Source organism: Topomyia yanbarensis, chromosome 3 (assembly GCF_030247195.1).
Source record: "Topomyia yanbarensis strain Yona2022 chromosome 3, ASM3024719v1, whole genome shotgun sequence".
Lineage (NCBI taxonomy): Eukaryota > Metazoa > Arthropoda > Insecta > Diptera > Culicidae > Topomyia > Topomyia yanbarensis.
This window is the reverse complement of record NC_080672.1, coordinates 9,048,481-9,074,670: the sequence shown is the minus strand read 5'-3', so window position 1 is coordinate 9,074,670 and position 26,190 is coordinate 9,048,481. Positions and strand designations below refer to the sequence as shown.

The window sequence follows — 26,190 nt, the reverse complement described above, 5'->3', positions numbered from 1 at the left end:
TAACACAATTTTAAACGATTGTAGCGCTGGTAATTGTTGATGGATTTGTGTTATTTAATCACCAATAGATTCAGGAAAAGACAACATAAAAATTGTATGCCACTTTATTGTGGAATTTCAATTTTAGTATTATAGTGAAAACATTGTGCAAAGGTGAGAAAACAGACAAAGTTTTCGCTTACGGTTTGTTAATTATTGTTGGATTTCCATAATTCGATCACCCATCGATAATTGCTAATAAAAAAATGTTACCAAATTTATTTGTGTGTACACTATTGAAAAATCCGTAAATCTATAAAAAAAAATAGGCAAATCAAAGACAATTTTCGTATATGTGTGCAAGAGTGTACCTAACACAGACCTCGTCACCATACCCATGAGCGTCATACAAATCTCATCGCTTGATATAAAAGGAATATATCTGACCGATCCCCTACAGCGATGAGAGCACAAAAGATAGTGGTACGTCAATCAGCCTATTTTGGCACTATTAGGAGAGGCCACACTATTTTCTGCTCAACTTTTATTTAAATCAAGCTATATTATCTATAACCTTTCTCAGAATAAAATATCCGTGTACAGTTCCTTAAATTTCTATATAATGCTTTTTTAGCAGAGATGTCTCCATTTTCAGTATAAATGAAAATAAATATCCTATTCTGTACATCGGTTCGTGGGCGTACCAGATTCCACATAATGGAAAAACAATCTGATTGAAACGGAACGCCTTGGATTCCGATTAAAATAAACGTATGCATCACGGGCATGAAAGAACCTCTTTAGCTGTTAGAAGAAGAGCGCCCAGTATTGCACTGGCAGGAAATAATCATGCGAAGGCTAACAACTGGTTAAGACTAGTTTCACATCAAACATAGAATTGTCCCGAGCTGCATTGTATGTCTAGAAGAAAATAAATATCTGCTATCAGCAATCAGTTGAATAGCTTGTATTATTCCCATGTTTATCCATAGCTGGAAATTAAAACTTTGTGACATCTTAGAACATCACTAAGTTGAGCTTTTGGGTTAATAATATTGTTGATATAGTAAAGGAGGAGTGAGAAGAGGCTCCTGATTTTTTTTACTACGTGACATGCTAATAACTATGGTAATTTCCAACCGATTTTGATACTTTTAAGTGTTTTGAATTTAGAAACTCATCTACTTTTAGACTAGGTAAAAATGAAGCGGGTTACTTCATTCAATTCCCGAGAATCCGGATTTCCGGAAGCATGTTTCAGTGCTGGGATACTATTTGTGAATTTCGATGAAATACTAGCGAAATGGGTTTCAAAATTCTTGGAATTGCATCAGTAGGCTGTATCTCGTGGTTTTGGAACCATTTGGTGATTTCACCTCGGAACGGACATTCCGGAGCAAGTTCCCATGGGGCCGTGAGTGACCATTCCATTCCAATTCCATTTTTCGAATGGCCATAGGGTCCCGTATCAATAAATAACAAACTTCCGAGACAATTTGAAGAGTTTTGATACTTATATTGCTAGAATATTATTACAATTTACAAATCATACCCTAGTACTGGAACATAACTCCGGAAAATCCGGATTACCGAGAACCAGATTCGTTCATCCGGTTCAATTTTACAGAATCAAACAGTGGACGAGTTCCGACATCCAAAATGCCTAGGTTATGAGCATATCAATTTGTGGGTACCCTCGTTGGCCTGTTAAAGGTGTTTTTTTGTGTTGGACACATAACAGTTAAAGTGAATCAATCGTCAATGGAATCTCCAGATAAAATAAAGGTATGCACCAGTTCACTTTTAAATAGGTTGTGACGAAATAGTGAAATTGTCGGCTCATAACGCCATTACGTCCTGTTTCGGTTCACTATGTAAATAGGGCGAATTAGCAGGTATTTCAAGAAGGGTATTTTAATTAAAAGTTGGATTTAGAGGATAGTTTAAAATAATTATGTCCACAACAAAAAAGAGCATAACTTGAGCTTATTTTTGCACATCTGTTTTAGTCAAATTATTAGTTTCACTATTCCATATGCTTGGTTCGAAACAAACCAATATTTAGGATCACTCTACTGCCATAATAGGTACATTACCCTATATCGAATTGTTCTTCAATCTCTCATTTGACGTGTGCTACGGAAGGGGACTATTTTGGGAGGACGAATTTCGTCGTTCAAGCGATGATTGCACAATATATAACGAGATGCCGAAATATTGGTTTATACCGTGCGTATGAGCCGTGCAGGCCACGTTCAAAGTTTTCATAGAGTAGGGTCTAGTACTCATAAGACATAGTTCCCGGCAAACCGTGCTTATTTGGACGAATACATATTAGACAAGAATTGAATCGGAAAATTTTGATTTTCCTTTACCCAAATTGATCAGTTCTGTGCCTTCACTAGTGAATAATAACGTTTAATCAAGTAGTCCTTAAATTCTTGATGATGTACGAAGTCAAAATTTTCGAAAATGTTAAAGAAAATCAGTGAATATGGCAATCTTGCCACTTAGCGAAAGACCCACTAAAAAGGAAATAATTTCGTTTGTTGTACAAAACCATTCGACGACCATTCCATCTGCATCGCAAAGTTGATAAAAGATGCCGCGTTTCAAACGTTCGCATTTGACATGAGCCACGGAATGGATACGTTTTGCTGCGTTCGAGTAGTATTTCGCCGATCGATGATTGCACAACAGATATAGAGATGCCGATTTGTTGATTTATATCGTGCGTATGAGCCGTGCCGGTAACGCTCAAATCGGTTCATTGGATCGACCCGACTCACCAGCAACTGTCCTTTTTTAGACAAATACGTAATGAAAAAATAATATAATTAGATTGTTTTGTTTTTATTTGATTTACCTTTGCGTTTGTTAATAAACAATTGTTTGCTTTTACCAAAGAATAGTAAGAATAGTAAATTTTATCCATATTATATAGTTATTATTCCGTTCAACAATAATTTTGTGATGAATCATAACAGAAAATCAATTGAATCAAAATGCATATCATTGTAATGTTGTTTTTTCATTTGTTTCCTTCAACCGTACACTTTACCACATTCATAAATGTGCTTCCAGTTCTTATCTGTGAAGGTAAAAACAAAGAGCAATCTGTGTAAAAATTTCGCCTAATCTAAAAATTATTGATGAAAAAGAAATCAAAAATTCGCGCATGATGTCGTGTCTTGTACACAACCCTTTAATTGTTTATTGAATAAAATATATACGTTCGGAAATGAGTTTAATACTACGTTCACACTACGAGTTAAAACGTGTTTTAACGCTATCTTGATGACATTTTTCTTGTTGCTAATTATTATAACATGTTTTAAATCTGTAGTGTGAACGTAGTATAAGCGTGTCTTAGGTGCATAATTCAACTAAAAAAAATCAAAATTGCGGCTCCATCCGTATGTTGCATGGATAGGTTTGCACGGGGCACATCCTTCAGCGTTCACATGATTGAAGATTATAAATCATGTTGACTTTTTGCTTCAATAATGAAACATAGATGCTAAAATGTTTAGCACATAAATCTTTCAACCACTAATCTAATAACCCCAAGCTATAAATTTAGTACAAAATTCCAATAGCAACAAGTCTCTTATCACATGAAACATTCCGCTTGATTTACATATCGTTTCGACGTGCATCCATCGGCAGAGCGCTGATATGTAAATCAAGCTAAATATTTCAATTTTCTTTGTATTTTGAATCAAATGGATTAATTTCAGCAGTGATTACATTCCACCGGTAAAACCTAATTTTGCTGATTAAAAGTTATTCTACCGAAAACATACATTCGGTTAAATTGCTACACTTTATCGATTCGCCCCAAAAGGAGCAGAGCAATTTGTTCCAATTCACCCAGCTGAAGTTTCAAATTCGAAACAGATCCTCAATGATGAATTTAATACAAAAACGAAAAAAGAATACATTATTTCAATACAAAAACTGCTTTGTTCTAATCATTTGAACAGGTTCTAGTATGTTCTGATAGATGTGGATCTGTGTTGCCAGAGTTTAAAATTAATTAATGAAATTCAGTTCAAAATGTTCTTTAGATTACAAAATAATAGTGGTCATTTAATTCAATCAAAACATTTCAAAAGTGAATCTGCCGATAAAAAGGGTACTCGTCGTTACCTCAGATTGAATTTGATTACACCTCCCCGATGACTATTATTATTGTCGACAACCAATCGAACCGACCCGAGGTAACGCCTGTATGAAAGTACCTGCCCAACATTAAAACCCCCTCCACCAAGGATGCCATGGAATGATCATTTTATTACAATAATTTCTGCAAATTACAAACCCCCCGAACGCTTCTGCCCAATCAACCCGTCATGACCTTATCGAATTCAATCTCTATCAGCTCATCACCCCCGTTCATTTTCAACAACTATGTAAGTTGTTTACAGCTCACCGATAATCTACTTGACGAGCAGCTTCTTATCACACAGCCCTGCAAAAACCTTTCCCCTTCGCATGGACCGTATTTCAGATCCCATTCAATGCGCCCTTCGGTCTTCGGTTTGCCAACTACCACCACCGGTGGCGGGGCACTGTGGAAAATTACTAAATTATTCACACGGCAGCGAACCAGTGCTAGCCGAAGTTACCCCAGCGTACGGTGTTTCTTGCCTTTCGTCCGAAATTCCCACGGCCTGCTGCGCTGCGTTCTGTCTCCGCGCTAAGGTCGATTGCTCCGCTCGACTGTTGCAAACTAGAGTTAGTTAGGTAAGGGATTTAGTGCGCGCGTGAGATCTGTGGGTTGCAGAGGGATTGATGGGGAGTAGGGGATACCACAGTACTGAGAGATGAAAAAGAGAAGAACATCTTTCTCGAAATAGCCACTTTCGGCTCTCCAGAGATGTCTGTCTACTGATGCTTCGGAATGACTGCATTTTCTATTGCTTCGGTAAGTGTTGTACGGCTGAGAACAATGAACCGAAGGAAAATTGCTCCCAGCGAAGTCTTTTTTTCCCTTCTTGTTACCATTATGACTGAAAAGATTGTCATACAAACACGCACACACGGACACATGAGATGAAAGGCTATCGACACAATTTGAGTGTGTTATTTTTCTTCTTGTTCTTCAGATGCTGTTGCTGGTGCATGGCCGTCGCACTGTGGCCTTTGCCGCTGGTCCGGTCCGAGAATTTGATATGAAAATCAATTTTCACTACGGCTGGATCTCTCGCCTCTCACAATATTGATTTTATGAGCATCAAAAATTCATCACACACAGAGACTGAATTTCCCCGAGCCAGCCAGTCAACACACGGCGAGTTTTGCGCTTTTCACATTTCCCTCCGCCTCTGCGAATTTCTAACATGGACCACCTCCGACGATCGGGAAAATCGAAGCAAATTCACACATTTCTGCTCTGTTCACTTTAATTCAGACGACCGAGCGAAATAAAATCGGAAAATAAGGAAATTACATCAGCCAGCGCTCAAATAGATCCAGTCGTTTTTCCTCAACACTAAGCAGACGGGAGAAGAAGAAAAAATATCCTCGCTCCGGGTGCCAAATGGGCATACAGAAAAATGCTAATTCTCACTTTCTTTTAGCGATTTTTTTGGCTTTTCTTTTTGCTAATCTCTCGGATCCGTCTAAACCATGCTCTAAATTTTCTTCTACTTTTTCTCTTCTTATTCTTCTTGTTATTTCTGCGAAGCCACACAACACACTGTGCCACGAAATAAATCTGGTAAACGGAAGGAACCTTTCAACTTTGCCGCACGTTCACCGCGGGACCAACTGACACTGACTGACTGGCTGACCGTCGGATGGAGCAGTATTTTCCACCACCGAGATCGGGAAAAGTGCTTTTCCGATTTTCACATTTCTCCGCCGCTCCCAGCCCGATGGAGAGACGAGATTATCTGCAACCACACACTCACCGTACCACGCACGTTTGCTCGCTCGCTTGCTCACTCGCTGGTTGGTTTGTTTGTTCGTTCGTTCGTTCGCTCACTGAAAGGGGTCGTCGGTTTTGCTCAAACAGCAAAAGAAAAGTTTAGCAACCGAGAGGGATATTCTTCTAGTTGGTTTGGTTCGAATCGGCATTCCAAAACGGTAACGGCCACACGGTAGCGTTTTCGCTTTCGCTAGAATCGGCAGTTGAAAATAAACTGAATTGGTCGCGGCAACTCAACGGGACACCAACTGCCCCAGTCAGTCAGTCGCTCGCTCGCCGTTTCGCTCGGGCATCATTAACGACCAGCATATACGTACAGGTAGCCAAAAGGAAAAGCCGAAGAAAAACCGAAACATGTTCTACCGTATATTCACATCGAATGCGGTGGGAAGTTTTGTTTTGTTGCGTTGACTCTCTCACAACACAACACCGCACGCTCACCGTTCGAAGCTATGGCATGCAAGAACGTAGGTGGCTTTGACACTAGACTCTGGTCTCTGGTTGGCTTGGGGGTGCAGATGATAAGTATGTATACAAGAGAACGAACGACCCTCCGCTCCCAGGTTGTCGAGAGTTCCGCGCTCGAGTGAACACGTCGGGAATATCCTCGCCTGCTGTGTTGTGTTGTGTTGTGGTGCAGCAGCTGGGGTGGTTGCACTTGAACGACGAGTTTTGTAGGGGTTCTTAAAAATGCAGACTGACGAGAATAGTTTTCTGACGCCACTAATTTGAGAGCCGAAATGACCTCGATGATGAGCTTGTGTCATTTCCTACAAAATTCACATCTTCGGCTCTGTTGTGGTGGATGGTGAGTAAAGCCCATTAGCCGACATAATTTCGTTAAAATGGCCAATTGTTCACCATTGGAATTGAGAGAAACAGACAATAAAAAGAGTGTCAAATTGAGTCGAAATTAAGCTGTCTCTTCAAGTCAAAAAAAAGCTTGAAACGAACAATAAATTTCCCTAATATTTTTGTTTGGATCGGACAAAGTAAAGTAATACAGTGAAGACCCGTTTTTATCATCCACACGGTATATTTTAGGCTGGCAAAATGGGAACATATTTTTCTCTCTTTTTAATAAACCAAGGCTGTTAGAGTATTCTTTTGTTCGTAGTGGATATTGCCTTAAAATCCCTTTCTAATTTTTTTATATGAATTTCCCCCCAAATTGATATCTTTATTTTTGGCGTATGGTCGGTGTTAAGTCAGACCGGACTAAGTGACAATTTATTAATTTCGAAAAAACGAGTTTAAAGTTTGCATCGCAGAACCCTTAACATTATAATTGAAAATTAATTTTCGCCATAACTCTTGCTTATTATTACATATTTTAAATCTGGTAAAAGTCGAATATAGCTAAAGAAATTATTTATCCAGTGCTATCATTATCTTATTTTTTTATGTTTTGCGACTTAGTCCGGTCTGACTTAACACCGACCATATATTGAATCTTTTAAATAGGAAAAATATACTCAAGAAAACATTTATGGAGAAAATTTGGAATAGGGCGTAAGTAACATTGAGAGCCTCCCTTGGTTTACTTTCTATTTCAATTATTACAACGACACTTTAACACTTTACACTAACTAGCCAATACACATCGGGAGCCGTCGGTTTCTACTAGCATATTATGCAAAGAATTGAGTAGGAAATGTTGAAACGACCGAGTAATGAACAGAAAAGAAAGACCCTACATTTTAACAAAATCGAGTCAAAAAGCTGACAAAACCGAAGACTGATAAAATCGGGGGTCCATTGTAATCATAGTACTGCGTGACCCTTCTGTGTGGTACCGAATGTATTCATAATACAGTGGCGACACGAGGCTTTTTACCGCTCAGAAGCAAAAGTTAAATTTGCCGCCCTCTTACATATTTATGACGAACCAAAAATTTATTAAAATTATTACAAAATAGTTAGCAACGAGAAGGATTTTTTTGAAATTTATTGAGTTTCTTTTACTGTATTGTTTTCATGAATAATAATTTAAAAACCAACCTAATCCACCAAGCAGTGATATGAGACATTTCTTACACATATCACTGTTGAATCATTTATTAGTTTGCAGAACTCATGTGAGGTAGGTAGCCAACAGTTTCTAGTGCTGCATGAATAACTGAATCAAACTGAATCAATTACACGGTGCTACAAAATAAAAATAATTTAATGTACTTTTAAAGTGATGTAGTAAAGGTTGTAGGTCTGGTCAAATACAACACAAAACCACGTTTGATGAATTTGAATTTGATGAATAATACTCTCAAAATCTTGATTTAAAAAACGATTTTCGAAACTTTTGGCACTAAATTTTTTTTACGCGGTCATTTTTCAACCGATTTTAAATTCTTTGAGTGGTTTGGAAAGAAGAAGAAATGGCCTTTCCAATGATATGTTATTATATTATGTTCTTTTGTACTATGCCGTTTTGGGACATGAAAGTTATCATTATTTTGCTATTTTTTTTTCATTAGAAATATAAAAATTGCTCAACATTTTTATTGGGAAGCGTCTTTGTTTCAATAAAAATTTAAGGAAAATATTAAATTCCGTATTCAATGACCTATTTATGATCAAAATCGGTTGCAACATGGCAGAGTTTTTAATTTCTTTCCAAATTAGAAACTTTCTCGCATGAACTTTAAAGGGGACGTCTCTCATAAAATTCTCAAATTAAACACTTTAACCGTTGTCTTCCGTTTTAATTCCACTATGATGAACAAAATGCAAAATTGCACTTTTCTATTACAGATACGTATTTCGGCTACGATTTGCAGCCTTCCTCAGTGTATTGTATCAGATTCAGTGTATTGTATAAATTCTCAAAGAAAAGAAAGCTCAATTACGTATACATTATAAGTATGTGTGTGAACTTTGAACATAAAATTGGATAAAACAACGGAAGACATAATTATAGCAACTTATAGTGCGAAACAATACCTCATTAACCCCTTAAGAGTTCATGCGAGCAGGTTTCTAATTTGGAAAATGAATTAATAGCTCAGCAATTTTTCAACCGATTTTGATCAAAAATAGATCATTGGATACGGAATTGAATGTTCTCCTCAATTTTTTATAAAAACAAATACTTTTCCTAACAAAAATTTTGAGCCATTTGTATATCTTTAATGAAAAAATAGCAAAATAATGGTAACTTTCATATTGTTGTCCCAAAACCGCATAGTACTTTTAACAAAATAACATAACATAGCATGCCGTTGCAAAGGTAATTTCTTCTTTTTTTCAGAACACTTAAAAAAATTAAATCGGTTGAAAAATGAAAAAAAAAATTTAGTGCCGAAAGTTTCGAAAAATCGTTTTTTGCTAGAAATGAAGATTTTAAGGGTATACAACATTTTCCATACATTATTTTGTGTTGCATTTGATGTGATCTACAACCTATACCAGGTCTCTTGAAAAGTACAAAACGAACAAAATAAAAAAAGTTAAAAATGAAAAAAGCTTATAAAATTCATAAAATGAATCAAATGATTAATACAAATCAAATTAATAAAATACATAAATCATATTAGATTAGCTCATTATATGAAAAGTTAGGCAATATTTAAAAATAGTTATCATATTAATAAAAAAAAACTAACAAATTGCATTAAATAAATCAGTGGGATCATAATATGAATAAAAACAAAGAAATGAACAAAATGAATCAATTGAATTATCAAATTAATCAAATGAACCAAATGAATCAAGTTGATTAAATGAATTAAATGAATTAAATGAATTAAATGAATTAAGTGAATTAAGTGAATTAAATGAATTAAATGAAATAAAAAAATTAAATGAATTAAATGAATTAAACGAATCAAATGAAACAAATGAAAAAAATGAACGAAATGGATCAAATGAATCAAATGAATCAAATGAATCAAATGAATCCAATGAATCAAATGCATCAAATGAAATCAAATGAATTCAAATCAATTCAAAACAATTCAAATCAATTCAAATCAATTCAAATCAATTCAAATCAATTCAAATCAATTCAAATGAATTCAAATCAATTCAAATTAATTCAAATGAATTCAAATGAATTCAAATGAATTCAAATGAATTCAAATGAATTCAAATGAATTCAAATGAATTCAAATGAATTCAAATGAATTCAAATGAATTCAAATGAATTCAAATGAATTCAAATGAATTCAAATGAATTCAAATGAATTCAAATGAATTCAAATGAAATCAAATGAATTCAAATGAATTCAAATGAATTCGAATGAATTCAAATGAATTCAAATGAATTCAAATGAATTCAAATGAATTCAAATGAATTCAAATGAATTCAAATGAATTCAAATGAAATCAAATGAATTCAAATGAATTCAAATGAATTCAAATGAATTCAAATGAATTCAAATGAATTCAAATGAATTCAAATGAATTCAAATGAATTCAAATGAAATCAAATGAATTCAAATGAATTCGAATGAATTCAAATGAATTCAAATGAATCCAAATGAATTCAAATGAATTCAAATGAATTCAAATGAATTCAAATGAAATCAAATGAATTCAAATGAATTCAAATGAATTCAAATGAATCAAATGAATCAAATGAATCAAATGAATCAAATGAATCAAATGAATCAAAAGAATCAAATGAATCAAATGAATCAAATGAATCAAATGAATCAAATGAATCAAATGAATCAATGAATCCAATGAATCCAGTGAATCCAATGAATCCAATGAATCAAATGAATTAAATGAATCAAATTAATCAAATAAATCAAATGAATCAAATGAATCAAATGAATCAAATGAATCAAATGAATCAAATGAATCAAATGAATCAAATGAATCAAATGAATCCAATGAATCAAATGCATCAAATGAATTCAAATGAATTCAAATGAATTCAAATCAATTCAAATCAATTCAAATCAATTCAAATCAATTCAAATCAATTCAAATCCATTCAAATCAAATCAATTCAAATCAATTCAAATCAATTCAAATCAATTCAAATCAATTCAAAACAATTCAAATCAATTCAAATCAATTCAAATCAATTCAAATCAATTCAAATCAATTCAAATCAATTCAAATCAATTCAAATGAATTCAAATGAATTCAAATGAATTCAAATGAATTCAAATGAATTCAAATGAATTCAAATGAATTCAAATGAAATCAAATGAATTCAAATGAATTCAAATGAATTCGAATGAATTCAAATGAATTCAAATGAATTCAAATGAATTCAAATGAATTCAAATGAATTCAAATGAATTCAAATGAATTCAAATGAATTCAAATGAATTCAAATGAATTCAAATGAATTCAAATGAATTCAAATGAAATCAAATGAATTCAAATGAATTCAAATGAATTCAAATGAATTCAAATGAATTCAAATGAATCAAATGAATCAAATGAATCAAATGAATCAATGAATCCAATGAATCCAGTGAATCCAATGAATCCAATGAATCCAATGAATCCAATGAATCAAATGAATTAAGTGAATCAAATTAAATAAATCAAATGAATCAAATAAATCAAATGAATCAAATGAATCAAATGAATCAAATGAATCAAATGAATCAAATGAATCAAATGAATCAAATGAATCAAATGAATCAAATGAATCAAATGAATCAAATGAATCAAATGAATCAAATGAATCAAATGAATCAAATGAATCAAATGAATCGATTGAATCAAACGAATCAAATGAATCCAATGAATCAAATGCATCAAATGAATTCAAATGAATTCAAATGAATTCAAATGAATTCAAATGAATTCAAATGAATTCAAATGAATTCAAATGAATTCAAATGAATTCAAATCAATTCAAAACAATTCAAATCAATTCAGATCAATTCAAATCAATTCAAATCAATTCAAATCCATTCAAATCAAATCAATTCCAATCAATTCAAATCAATTCAAATCAATTCAAATCAATTCAAATCACTTCAAATCAATTCAAATCAATTCAAATCATGTCAAATCAATTCAAATGAATTTAAATGAATTCAAATGAATTCAAATGAATTCAAATGAATTCAAATGAATTCAAATGAATTCAAATGAATTAAAATGAATTAAAATGAATTCAAAAGAATTCAAATGAATTCAAATGAATTCAAATGAATTCAAATGAAATCAAATGAATTCAAATGAATTCAAATGAATTCGAATGAATTCAAATGAATTCAAATGAATTCAAATGAATTCAAATGAAATCAAATGAATTCAAATGAAATCAAATGAATTCAAATGAATTCAAATGAATTCGAATGAATTCAAATGAATTCAAATGAATTCAAATGAATTCAAATGAATTCAAATGAATTCAAATGAATTCAAATGAATTCAAATGAATTCAAATGAATTCAAATGAATTCAAATGAATTCAAATGAATTCAAATGAATTCAAATGAATTCAAATGAAATCAAATGAATTCAAATGAATTCAAATGAATTCAAATGAATTCAAATGAATCAAATGAATCAAATGAATCAAATGAATCAATGAATCCAATGAATCCAGTGAATCCAATGAATCCAATGAATCCAATGAATCCAATGAATCAAATGAATTAAGTGAATCAAATTAATCAAATAAATCAAATGAATCAAATAAATCAAATGAATCAAATGAATCAAATGAATCAAATGAATCAAATGAATCAAATGAATCAAATGAATCAAATGAATCGATTGAATCAAATGAATCAAATGAATCCAATGAATCAAATGCATCAAATGAATTCAAATGAATTCAAATCAATTCAAAACAATTCAAATCAATTCAGATCAATTCAAATCAATTCAAATCAATTCAAATCCATTCAAATCAAATCAATTCAAATCAATTCAAATCAATTCAAATCAATTCAAATCAATTCAAATCACTTCAAATCAATTCAAATCAATTCAAATCATGTCAAATCAATTCAAATGAATTTAAATGAATTCAAATGAATTCAAATGAATTCAAATGAATTCAAATGAATTAAAGTGAATTCAAATGAATTCAAATGAATTCAAATGAATTCAAATGAATTCAAATGAATTCAAATGAATTCAAATGAATTCAAATGAATTCAAGTGGATTCAAATGAATTCAAATGAATTCAAATGAATTCAAATGAATCGAATGAATCAAATGAATCAAATGAACAAATGAATCAAAGAAATCGAATGAGTTTAGCGAATTCAGTAGCTACAATGAGTCAAATGAATGAAATGGATAAAATTAATAAAATGGTGGAAACAAATAAAATGAATGAAACTCATAAAATAAAAAAATAGTGAATGAAATGAATAAATAAAACAAACGAATCAAATAAACAAAGCGAATAAAATTGATAAAATTAACAAAAAACAGCAAATGAGCTGAAAAAATGAATTGATCAAAATAAAAAATTAAACGACAATAAAAAGTTATAAAATGATAAAAAATAAATTAATAAAAAAATGTGTCGAATAAATAATTTGGATGAAAAGAAATAAAACTGAAAAATAGTCAGATTATTAAAATGAGGAAACTGAACAAAATTTTAGATCGGGAAAAAACAAATAGAATGCATAGGATGAAAACAGTGAATAAAATAAATTATATGAATGATATTAATAAAATGCACGAAAAAAATAAACTGATAAGAGTGCGTTGAAAGAAGAAAACGAATTAAATAGATAAAATGAACCCAAATGAACAAAATGAAAAAAATGAATAAAAAGAAGTCTGAATGAAATAAATAATTAAAATGTTAAATCAAATGATCGTATACTTAAAATTAGTGAAATATTCAAAATGACGAGTGACGAATGAAATCCATGAAAAAAGTAAATGAAAAAAATAAGTGGATAATGCCAGAGACATAACCGGAGTGAAGTAGAATACACTTAAGATTATTTATATGGATATGTAGGTTATCAACGGAATTTTGCGAAAAAGAGAAAGCCTTCTAATTAATTCTTCATTAAAATAATGGTGGTCATGAAAAGGACCGTTTATGTTCGCTTTGGCGAATGATGCGCTGGATTCGATTCTCGTTGGATGCTGCTGACTTCTGCTCTCTATTTCCGGATTGAACTGTTGTCCATGGGTGCGATACTGACATGATTGGTGTAGCTTTAGCGTGATAAGCCGTTTATGATTTCTTTCGGCATCGTATGGTGAAAATATTAAAAATATATTTCAAATGATTCGTTATGATAATTATGGTTAAGAAATTAAAATTAAAAAATTAAAATTGGGAATTGTTTTCCATCGTCAACTAGTTTTCTTCTTCTCAAATCTGCAACATTCTTTGAAAATATTGTTGAAATTTTATTGATGAAACGCTGAAAATGCGTTTGGCAACACTGCCCACTAAATGGATGGTGGGGGTAAGACGCGTATTCGTTTAGGTTATGCTAATATTAGTAGCAGAAAGGAATGAAAAAGTGCATGGCACGAAAACGAGCGAGCAAGAGAGTGATAGTAGTGCGTATTCGCGCGTAAATATTGGTCGGTCGGTTTTCTCATCATTCGTTGTACACCAGAATAGCAGTAATTTCCGCGCCATAGCCCGTACCAAACAGACCGTCCGCAAGCAGACAGCAACGAAAACCATCCGCGAAAGTACCTCAACCGCTGGTGACGTTGATGAGCCAAATGCTACGGAACAGGAACTGTCACCCTGTGATGCCGCTATCGGATGTGAACGGTATTTTCCTCCCACGATAAAACAAACCAATGGTCCTTTTCAGGACCAATAAATTATATTGCAAGAATTTTTAATTGAAACTCCCTATCACTTCGGTTGTCAGACTTCACATGTTCGTCTTTTTTATTAGAACTGAAAGGTACATAATCTGTTTGCCGATGAGAAAAATCCGCTAGTTATTATCACAATTTGAATTATTGATCATCGTTGAAATCAGTTCGCTTGTCGCCGGCGACCCGCTTCGTTAGTTCCTGGAAGGAATACTCCCCATTAGCAGCAGCAAACAAAGGCGCTCTCAAAATTGCCTCCATCACTAGACGTGTACAGAAGTCGCATTGTTTTTGCAAGGAATCGGCGATATAATCACAACAAACAGTCCTTATTAGGACCACAAAATCGTTCCTAGAAGAATTACAAATGAAATTTCCATTTCGTGCTTTGGAAAATAACTTCCCTCTTGTCGGGTTAGTTATTTTCTATAATAATATCCCAAAAATGTGCGATAAAACAAATGAACTGACCAATTTGACGGAAGCAAGAAAATACCTACAAAAATTTTAATCAGAAAAGTGACATTGACGGGAAAATGATTCGATCGTTTCTAAGCGTTTGGCAATTGAAGTTGCCGATTTGTTTTCCAACGTAAGTTATTTGGGCGGTTGGCGAAAGAAAAGATTTTCAAATTTAATTCTTTCTAATGGAATGATAGCGCTGATAAGGGCTAATTTGTTTGCCGAAGAAAATATTCTCCGGGTGGGAGATTTTTGTTCCAATTGTTCCTGTTTTCTAATACGGAGCTGCACAAATTAATCCACGGATATGAATCCTAATAATCACCTCTCCCGGTATTGACATCTGACAAGTGGACTTGCTGAAACCGACTGAAATGACAATTCTTTCTGACCAGATTTGCGGCTTGGTTCATGAAATTAGCGGGAACCAATCAGGAACGAGCTTCAGTCAGATGATTTTAAATCGGTTTTTCGCGCGTGTGTGTATGTGTATGTGTGTGTGTGTGTGTTATCTTACATCCATCAGAAATGAAAATGATGGCTTCTGCTAGTAGCAGGTTTCGACACAAACTGATTCATCCACCAGTCGTGTACAGCTTACAAATATTTCTCGGTATTGTACAGCCATCTGTTCGCGCCAAGCAACCAAATACGAATGTTGATAGAAACAAATCTGTAGCGGACCTATATTTAAAACTTTTCATCATTTAAGTGTTCGGTTGGTGCACCATATTGACGGCGCTGGCCGAGATGAGCTGAAAATTTTCACCCTTTTCGGCAGTTTTTGAAGGATTTTTTTTAAACACAGTATTTTCAGTATTAATGCATGTTATACATACTCCAAATTTTAATACTACATTGCGGAACATATTTTCGATAAAATTGCCTTAAACCACAAATCATTCTATTAAGTATGATGGAAGTTATAAACGTTCAAAATCTGACGCGACTGCCACAGCCGATATTTTGAAACGGGCCCCCATATTGAAACGTTAGAAGTATTCTACTTCAAAATCGGATTGTACGAGTATGAGAACCATTGTATCAGAAAGTTATGAAATGTTATGAAAAATCCCATCATCTATAAAATGGCATTCTAGAGCTTCCACTCCGCCTTTTCGTTTTCGTTCATCTCTACTTGACGGCGTCGTTCAAGATTATCTGGTCTTTCTACTTTATCGGTGGACCTTAATTAGTCATCTGGAACCTGGAACGTTCAATTTGTTTTGAAATTTAAAGTTGTCTTTTTGGTCATATATTCCCAAGAAATTTTTTTTTGTGCGGAATACGTAAATACGCACAATTCGAAATAGTAAAGTGAGAGAAGGTCACATGTACTTTCAAGCCCCTTAAACAGGGAGCGACAAAGGGAGAAATGGAATCGTGAATTAGACAAGTAGATATTTCAAAGTTTTCATTTGCTGTGAAGCAAATAGTGTGAAGTGTCGAAGCTATATTGGTGATTGTTTTTGTCGATATCATAAAAGCCGTGCAGTCAGTTGATTGCAATGAAGTCTCTCTCGCTTGCATATGGTTTCGTTCGGAACTCTAGTTAAGGGGGGCGTCTGGTGTAAAATGCTCAAACCGAAAGTTATTTTGTTTTACGATTTTGAAGGCAAGGCAACAATGGATTTTTTGTGTAATGTTAAGATTTATTTATACATTCATTGTGTACGGAAAAAAATATTTTCAGTCACGCAGAGCACCACATACGAGAGTTCTAGAAGTAGACGTGCAACCTTTTCTCGACCACGTCTTGATAACATTGTCTTACACAAGAAATACACAATAAGTTTTGTAAAGGTCAGACTTGTAGTTACTCGATGAACCACAAAATATAAAAAAACATGTTCAAGTTTCGGAAAATGGCTCATGGAAACCGAAAAATCTCATATTTTGCTGTAAAATTCGCTCACTTTTCTTAAAAAAAAAACTAGGGAGAATTTGTTTTGTTCAGTTTTCTGTGGTTTATTGACAGGCTACACATATGGTGCATTCTCATAAAAAGTCAAGTCAATTCGATAATTAGTTTTTGAGTTATCGTGTTCGCCTATTTGAAAAACCTGGTTTCTAGAATAAACGCTATTAAAGGGTGTCCCACATCAAATTGCATCATGGAAAAAACGTTGTTGAAAATAATCCATTGGGTATTTTCTTTTGAAAGTGTGGGTAGGAGTAGTTTAGAGTGTATTGTTTACACTGTATTTGTATTGCTGTCAGTTATTCGAAAATTGTTGCCGAGTTGATGTAGTTTGAGATTTTTGGTCACCTGCTTATCCATAGTGCAAGTTATTTAATATTTCCTTGAAAATTTCATTTTAATATACAGTGAAGGCCCGCTTTTGTTAGCATGGCATGAAATTTTTTTGGAACTATTTTGTTAGCCTCACTTGAAAATCCGTCTGATGGTTGCTAGTAGACACAACTAACAATATTTGAATAAATATTTGATTGAGCAAATCTATTTTATGTTATAGATGTGAAACATGCAAAATAAAATTGTAATTTGAATTGGACGACCCTATTATAGGTAATGACCCAAGGTTTTCAATGTCTACACTTCATCAGCCGTAAATACACCTGGAGACTGATAAAAACGGGTCTTTACTGTACTGGTATCATTTATTTCCAGCAACACATGGATTGTCTATATCATCACAATATTATCCCTTTGATTTCATTACTCATTATATGCACTATATTGTTTTATATTGCTCATTAACATAATTAAATTCATGGTATACGTAATATTAATTGCATGTTGTTATATGATATTCATTATGAATCATAATTTTCATTATATACATTATCGTGATAACATGTAATGCTATAACCACACTATATAACAATTGAATACTGGGAGGGGATGGGAGCAACAGGGTATCATACAAATTGAGGACTGGACGAGGGAACGTGGATAGCCAGCCCAAGTCACTTGAAGGAAACTTGTTTTCTTCAGAAGGTCTTATATGAGTTTGACGCACCCTTCTCAAAACAAACCATCAGGTGGGTAAAGCATGTATAGCGAAATTGTTTACCTTTTGACTGGAATATTATTGTTGGAAGGGACTATTTTCCTCCTTTTTTCCCATACGGGGTGTGCGTAAGTGTCTCTGCTTACGAGCCCGCCCAACCCTTTTTGATTTCCCTTTAGTAACAGCAATAATGTGAAGGTTTCACGATAAACTATTTCGGGGCTACTATAAGTCTACCCGCATTCACTGGAAAAACCTTGAGCTGATGGTGGCTTCAAATCACATCACATCACATCACCTGCTTATCCATAGTGCAACGTTTCGAAGAGATACTCTTTTCATCTTGAGGGTGTGAACATTTGTAAATAGTTATAGTTTTCTCATAATACAATCATTCGGCAAATTTTCTCAGGACTTCAAATATTTTATTCGCCGAGTAAGGTGTAATATTAAACTTGTTTCCAAGAGTGGCTCTCTTCTACACTAAAATGCAAAAAACTATATATAGGGTGGCAGCAGACAAAAATAGTTTTGTCTTCTCTATCCTCCACAATTACATCGCACACATGAAATTAGCTTGACATTAATAAACATCAGACTAACAGAGGATCTTATCACTCAACTTAGAAATAGATAGAGAAACATTAAGATAGATGTGAGTCGTGACAGTTACCACGAGCACAAAGGAAGAGAGAGAGAGAGAGGGGACGTGTGAGAAATGGCAAATGATGGTTAGTACCGTGACCATATGTTTATTGGTATATTACGCGATATATTTATTTCTTTACACCCTTATTATACATAACGCAACCAGTAATTTTGCGCCATGACCAGTAATACCTAAATCTGACAAAATAAGCCAAATTTTCGCTAGGATTTTGGGATTCAAAAATACGGTTACTCTCGGTGATGCTACGAGTATAATTATAGAGGAAATCTATTATCTCACTATTAGGTTGATTACTTGCAGATCTGTGTCGTAATATACTCTCCAACATCTACCTCGCGTTTGAACGCAACGCCTAATCGAAGGAATCAATACATGAACTCTAGAAAAAAATTCACTATGAAGTCAGCTGTCTGTGAATTTTTATTTTTATTTTCGTGACTTTAAATTTTCTTCATTCGTCACGTAGCTGTCTGTGAAAAAACTTTAGAAGGGTTAGTTTGAGCGAATCCTATACATTTCTTTTGTAAGAAATGTAAAAAAACAAAATTATTACTAACTATAAATGATGTGTTTTATAACGTTGCAGTCATCTGGTGCCAATTCAATATACTTGAATCATTTAACCTTTTCAAATGCTAATCAATGTCGGGTATATGACATCAATCGCCCCAATCCGATAACATTACCAACGATTTATAATGTCTATTAAACATAAGCAATTATTGGCCAGATAAGCGCACTTTATCACATTGGAGGCGTGTCGCCCAAAAATAAACTGTCGGCGGTCGAAATTATCGAAATCCGGTCACTATCTACGGAATGTTCGTTTTCATCTTCGTAGTATTAGTAGCAAGTGAACACACTAAAAATATGGGAAAGGTAAAGAGTTTCATCGACGGCGTAATTCTAACATTACGCAGTTATAACCAGATTTCAATGATTCTTACCTGAATGTTCGATATACAATATAATTACTGGTTCATGAAATTAAACGTTGTGCAATATTACAAACAAACGAAAAACTAATTTAGGATATACACTCAGGTTTTTTTTACGCGGGGGATACAGACCGCGTAAATGAAAACCGCGTAAATGAAAACCGCGTAAATTTCAAAATCCGCGTAAATGAAAACCGCGTAAATTTCAAAATCCGCGTAAATGAAAACCGCGTAAATTTCAAAATCCGCGTAAATGAAGACCACTTAAATTTAAGAATCCGCAATAAAGGGAACCTCATTGATGGATACCGCGTAAATTTCAAAATCCGCGTAAATGAAAACCGCGTAAATTTCAAAAACCGCGTAAATGAAAACCGCGTAAATTTCAAAATCCGCGTAAATGAAAACCGCGTAAATTTCAAAATCCGCGTAAATGAAAACCGCGTAAATTTCAAAATCCGCGTAAAAAAAAACCGCGTAAAAAAATACCGCGCAAAAAAAACCGCGTAAAAAAAAACTTGAGTGTATTAGTTCAGGAGTCTTAAATTAACAAAGTATGTCGTAGATTTGCGGTTGCTTTAGTAACAAACGAGCACGAGCTAGGACAAGCTCACTGATCTTCAGACGCACATCCTTGAAATAATCTGGAATATATTTTCTAATTAGATTAAGCTATCAATAGAAATTAACTTGTAAAACTAAACTTACGCAAGACTAGAAACGTTCTCTAAAAATCGCAGCTATCAAACCAATTATCAGACTGCCGACAAGTCCAAGTCCAGCTCTGCCGATGGAAGCTGCATTGCACTTATCCGTATTGCATTCGCTGCAATGTTTCACGGTTACTCCCTGTGGGGGAACATACGATGCGCACGATCCAGGTGACCCGCATCCACGGAGAACTCCCTCCTCCGTGCTGGCTGTGACGTGGAAAGAAAGGATTAGATTAACAATATCTTTCACCAAATGAGTGTTGTAAGTTTGCATTTTCGAATGAAAAAAGGCTTTTGGTTTTTTATGTAGTTCAATGATCAATTAACAAAATAATCAAACGAATCTCGAATAATTCTCAGAGGATTCTCCAACTACACTCAAATGGTTTTCGAATGATTCTCAAATGCTCCTTAATTGATTCATCCCGAATAATTATCAAATATTTCGAGTTCATCTTAAACAATCCTAAAATAATCCTCGATTGGTTGTCATATAACCAATATTTAATTATTCTAAAATAAATCGTAAACAACTTCAAACTTATTATCAATTTTCCTAAACGATAAACTTTCGAAAAAGCTCCTAAAACTTTTGACATAATTCTGAAGTGGTTATAGAATCATCCTCAAAAGATTCACAATAGAATGTCAAATGATTTCTCAAATGGTCTTCAAATAATTCTCAAACAAGCTGCGAACGAATCTCAATTGATCCCCATAAAACTTCCAATCGATTAAGAAATTATTCAATTCTCAAATGGTTCTCAAATAATTCTCAAATGATTCAATTTAGATTAGTTTGGTGATCGTCATTTTAAAATAATTGAAAAATGATCAAAAAATTACAAAACGATTATTAAATTATGTGAGAAAAAATTACAAGGTGATTTTGAAAACGATTCTCAAATTGTTCTCAGGTGATTAGCAAATGACGATCAAAAGGTCTTCCGTTGTTTCTCATAACTGATATTCAAATTACTCCAATAATTCTAAAGTAGTTCTCGAATTTCCCAAGTGCGACTGAAATGTTTCTTGGAAGATTCATGAATGATTATCTAATGATAATCGAAAGATTCTCAAGTGATTATCGAATAATTCTCAAATGATTCTCATGTAACCAATATTCAAATGATTGTAGAATGATTCCGAAATGGGTGATTTTGAAATGGTTCTGGAATGATTCCCAAACAATACTCAATTGATTTTCAAATAGCACCCAATCGAATTCGAAACGATTTCCAAATGATTTTATTGTGATTTCGAGTCACTCAACTGATTCTCATATAATGGTTCTATGAGAGAAATATTTTTCTCGACTAAATTGATAAATTTCAACAGAAAAAAATTGCAACTGCGTCACAATTAAGTTCCAAGGCAATAGATCTTTGTAATGTCACTTAGCTGAACTTACCTAAACTATCGCTATCTTTCAAAATACCCACTTGTTAAATGCAGGATGCCACACACAGTTTGACCCGTTCCAGTACGGCAGGTTTCTGTCTTTAGTGATTTAATGTCGAAACAATCCACGGTCGAAGGATCTACGGTAATACTATCACAGTAGTAGCACTCCAAACACAAAACCTGAACAATGGTAGACCCAGCTATCAGCAGCAACGGTAGTAAGATCTTCATCTTTCCTTTCAAATTTAGTCAAGCTTCCCGGTAGAAGTTGCGCGTTGTAACAGACTAACGAATCTATTGAACCTGACTGTTGTGGAATCCACTGAACAATGTGGGTAGAATGATGAGTTGTACTAACCGAGGTAAAAGCGCAAATAGATCAAACACAATTTCATTCAAGAGTTCAGGCCGTACATTAGAAGTCATAAAGACTAATCAGTATGAGATAATAATTCGATAACAGCGCTCGACTAACACCTGTATGAGGTTATGAGGTATGAGGTATTTTTCGTTAATAATACTATCAACATGAGTCTTGTCTGGTAGTTCAAAGAGCATGACACTGGTTTCATAAGATTGTCATCGTATGTTCGAGTCTTAATCAGAAAGGATTCTCAATAGTCGGTAGGATCGTAGAATTTGTCCTGTGTTTTTTTTCTGTACACATTGAATCGGTTGTGAAATCTACCGAAATATAAGGTCAAGGTTCGTTACGTAATGTAATACCAAAGCATTTCATTTAATAACTTCCAGATTACATATTATCAGTTATTTGAAGTACCCTAATAATAATGTCGGTGGAGTTACCTAATTTATTCAGTCGATGAAAGAACACTTTAAAAAATTATCTAGATTTGTGTTTTATTTTCGCTCTATGAATTGTTTACTGAATTTTTCACGTTTACTGAAGCTACTTAAAATATGTTTTTATACAATCGGATTGTCCTTCTTAGCTTATATTGCTACCCCGGGTATACAACTTACAAATTACCCGAATTTATTGTATTTGGAAGCGAGTCATTTGTTTTTCCACCTGTGATGCACCAGCCACTTACCACATTGCTTAGATAACTAGGGATCTGTTTGCAAATATTTCACGTTCAATATCTTCGTCGCGAGTTTCTCTCGTCAGAATCCGACACTAACTTAGTGACTGGACTAAGCCAGCGCCGGATTGACGATTTTAGTTGTGGATGTATCTAACTCTTGGCGAGAAAACAAGGACGAAATAGAAAGAGGTAATAAAACACGAAACACAATTTTTTTAAATATCTCTATTTTTATTGATTGTCATCAGTAGAAATAGACATATTGAACCAAACTTACGTGAAAATGCGTTTCTATTAAAAACTTTCTCTGAAAATAACGACCACCAAGACAATTATCAGATTTCCAGCGAGTTCAAATCCACCCCTGCCGAGATACGCTTCATTGCACTTATCCGTACACGGAAAAAAATTGTTCCCAAAATCGTGAATAAAGTGCCATAAATTCTGGAACAAACACGTTTTTACGTTACGAAAACAGGACCATGAACAAAAATCATGGCTTTTATAATTATGGTCACTTTCCCTAGAAATATATATTTTTGTTTTGTGAACTTAAGTCATGTTTCCGTGATGATATTATCAAATCGATTTTCGGTACGTGAATTAGTACACTACTTTAAGAACATTATTCATAAAACCAAAGGTTGACTAATGATGTTATTCATAGATTTAGGAACATTAGTTCACAAAATCAAAATAGTCTGATTTTTTTATTGTGAACTATTTCACGAAACTCGGAATTTTTGTTCATAAATCCATACAATCCTCATGAAATAATTCATGGTTCTTAATATATTAGTCACGATCCAATAGCCGTGCTCGAGAAACAGTTTACAAAATCATCAAATATTATTCATGTATTTCTGAACTGGTTCATGATCCGTAGTATACTAGTCACGATTTGCCGTTCGCGATCATGAAATATTTCACTGAATCATTCAATATTATTCATGTTTTCGTAAACTGATTCATGATTCCTAGGATAATAGCCACGATTTACCATTCGTGGTCGTGAAATAGTTCACGAAATCATAGAAAATTATTCACGTGTTCATGAACTGAAAGTCACGACTTACCATTCGTGCTCGTGAAATAGTTCAAGAAATCATCAAATATGATTTATGTATTCGTGAACTGGTTCATGATGCCTAGTACAATAGTAACGACTAACCAATCGTGCACGAAAAATATTTCACAAAATCATGAAATATTATTCATGGGTTCGTGAACTAGTTCATGATTCCTAGTACTTGACTTAGGATCTATCTTGCGTACTTGTGATATTTAGATGATATTCGTAATCATTTACAATTTCATGCAACATGGTCATGAAACTTTCACCGAACTATTTCACAAAATCGATAGAATTGTTGGTAGAATCATTTTTGTTCCATGCACTATTCCATGAAATATGTTCAGCTGCTAGCGACCAATTATAGGTACGAGCAGTAGATATAAGAAAACTGTAAGGACTTAGAACATCGTTATTCATTTGATATGGTTCAGTGTGATGTCTCGACAGAAAAAGGAAACTGCGCTAAGCACCAAACATACATTATAGAGCCACACATCGTGTTCGTGATATAGTTCATGGAACAAGATCCCGCTTATTGGTCACACATTTATGTTGCTGTTTATATTGTCGCGATGCTCCGAATACAAAAAGCGATAATAGCCAGTAAATAACAGATCGCAATAAGGCGAAGAGAAATTACGAATATCATAATAAAACTGCTGATGTCATGCACATCGGTCACAACACTCCGCGTGTCAAATTCAAAAGTAAGCTCTAGAATAAAATATCATGATAACGTGCAAATAATTTACGAAAATAACGTGGAAATAATTTACGAACATGTTCCTGAAATTATAAATATAAAACACATTACTATTAATTAAAATTAAAATGACAAAAACCGTGACTGAGATCCTGAATCCATGAACATAAATGTCTCTACTCTTGACTAAAATAATACAATAACGTGAATAGAAATTATGAAAATCGTGACAACGATCCTAAAATCATGAATATAAATCACATTACTCACAGAAAAATCTTGAGTAGTATCCAGAAATGAGCATGAATCACTCTGCTCATGACCAAAATACCACGAAATAGAAATTACGAAAATCGTGACTAAGATTCTACAATTATGAACATAAATCACGCTACTCTGACAGAAAAATCCGATAGCATACACAAGAATAAAATTTCACGGTAACTTTTAAAAATCGCGAATAAGCTTCTACAATCAAGAACATCGTTTAACTGTCGTCTGTGTATTCCCAAATTGTGAACAAGGATCACAACAAAAACTGAACATGTTCAGGGAACAACCACAGTAACACTACTAAACATTCGAATGTAACGCCATGTATTTATTCGATACACACTAGTTTTTTGGAAACTCGAACAGTTTCCTGATTACAAGGATTAATATTCACAATTTCAGGAACTTGGTCACGGTTTTCATAAATCCTTTAGTTCATGAAATCGTGTATTTTCTTTGCGCAAGCCACTGAACGGTGATAGATGGAAAAGGGGGTCCGAATATCCCCGTACGCTCTTTTCGCACAAAAGTAGTGAGCGTCTTGAAAATATCTGTGTTTTCAGCCAAACAAAAATCATTCAATACAATAGGAGCCTCAAGTTTTCCGAAACACTTACCCGTTATTTTTTCACTTTGTTACTTTAATCACGGTTTTACCGTTATAATATTTTTGCCTTTCTCAATAGAAAGGTATTGCAATTGCTCTGAAAACCGACTTTTTAACGGAGGCCCGGAGGGCCGAGTGACATATACCATTCGATTCAGTTCGTCGAGTTCGGCAAATGTCTGTGTGTGTATGTATGTGTGTATGTATGTATGTGTGTGTATGTGTGTGTATGTGACCAAAAATGTCACTCATTTTTCTCAGAGATGGCTGAACCGATTTTGACAAACTTAGTCTCAAATGAAAGGTGCAACGTTCCCATAGGCTGCTATTGAATTTCTAATGGATCGGACTTCCGGTTCCGGAATTACAGGGTGATAAGTACGAACACGCAGAAAATGTCGATTTTAATAAATTCTGCAATGAATGTATAAAGGTGAAAATTTTTCCAAAATATGACCACAACTGCTTCGATTTGTAGTATTAGGTCACTAACATCCATTCAAAGTCTATTTGGCCACATTGGCCACCATCCTCGGTTCCGGAAGCCCCGGCGGAAGTATCTAAATTCAGAATAACAGTCACATCGGTTTCTCGGAGATGGCTAGACCGATTCGACTAAACTTGGCTTCAAATGAAAGGTATTGCGTCCCCGTAAATGGCTATTTAATTT

At 33.9% G+C, this 26,190-nt stretch overlaps 1 protein-coding gene and 1 long non-coding RNA gene across 25 annotated transcripts in view; both read right to left on the bottom strand.

Annotated features, from left to right (window-relative positions):
* LOC131691695 (hemicentin-1) overlaps nt 1-6,131 on the bottom strand; it is a 257,130-nt gene extending 250,999 nt beyond the window's left edge. For 4 of the 23 annotated variants that reach the window (XR_009305831.1, XR_009305832.1, XR_009305830.1 and 1 more), the window contains exon 1: nt 5,555-5,818. The gene's annotated coding sequence lies outside the window, so the exon portion shown is untranslated. The other 19 variants (XM_058978288.1, XM_058978287.1, XM_058978290.1 and 16 more) reach the window with 11 other exon arrangements.
* A 12,729-nt stretch (nt 6,132-18,860) lies between these two features.
* On the bottom strand, nt 18,861-22,166 carry LOC131691579 (uncharacterized). Of its 2 annotated transcripts, XR_009305807.1 has the most exons (4): nt 21,852-22,166; nt 20,405-20,616; nt 19,706-20,340; nt 18,861-19,620 (listed from the first exon to the last, which is right to left on the bottom strand). It is a non-coding gene; the product is annotated as an uncharacterized LOC131691579 (long non-coding RNA). The 2 variants fall into 2 exon arrangements; XR_009305806.1 differs by having other exon boundaries at nt 18,861-20,340.
* Nucleotides 22,167-26,190: the final 4,024 nt, after the last annotated feature.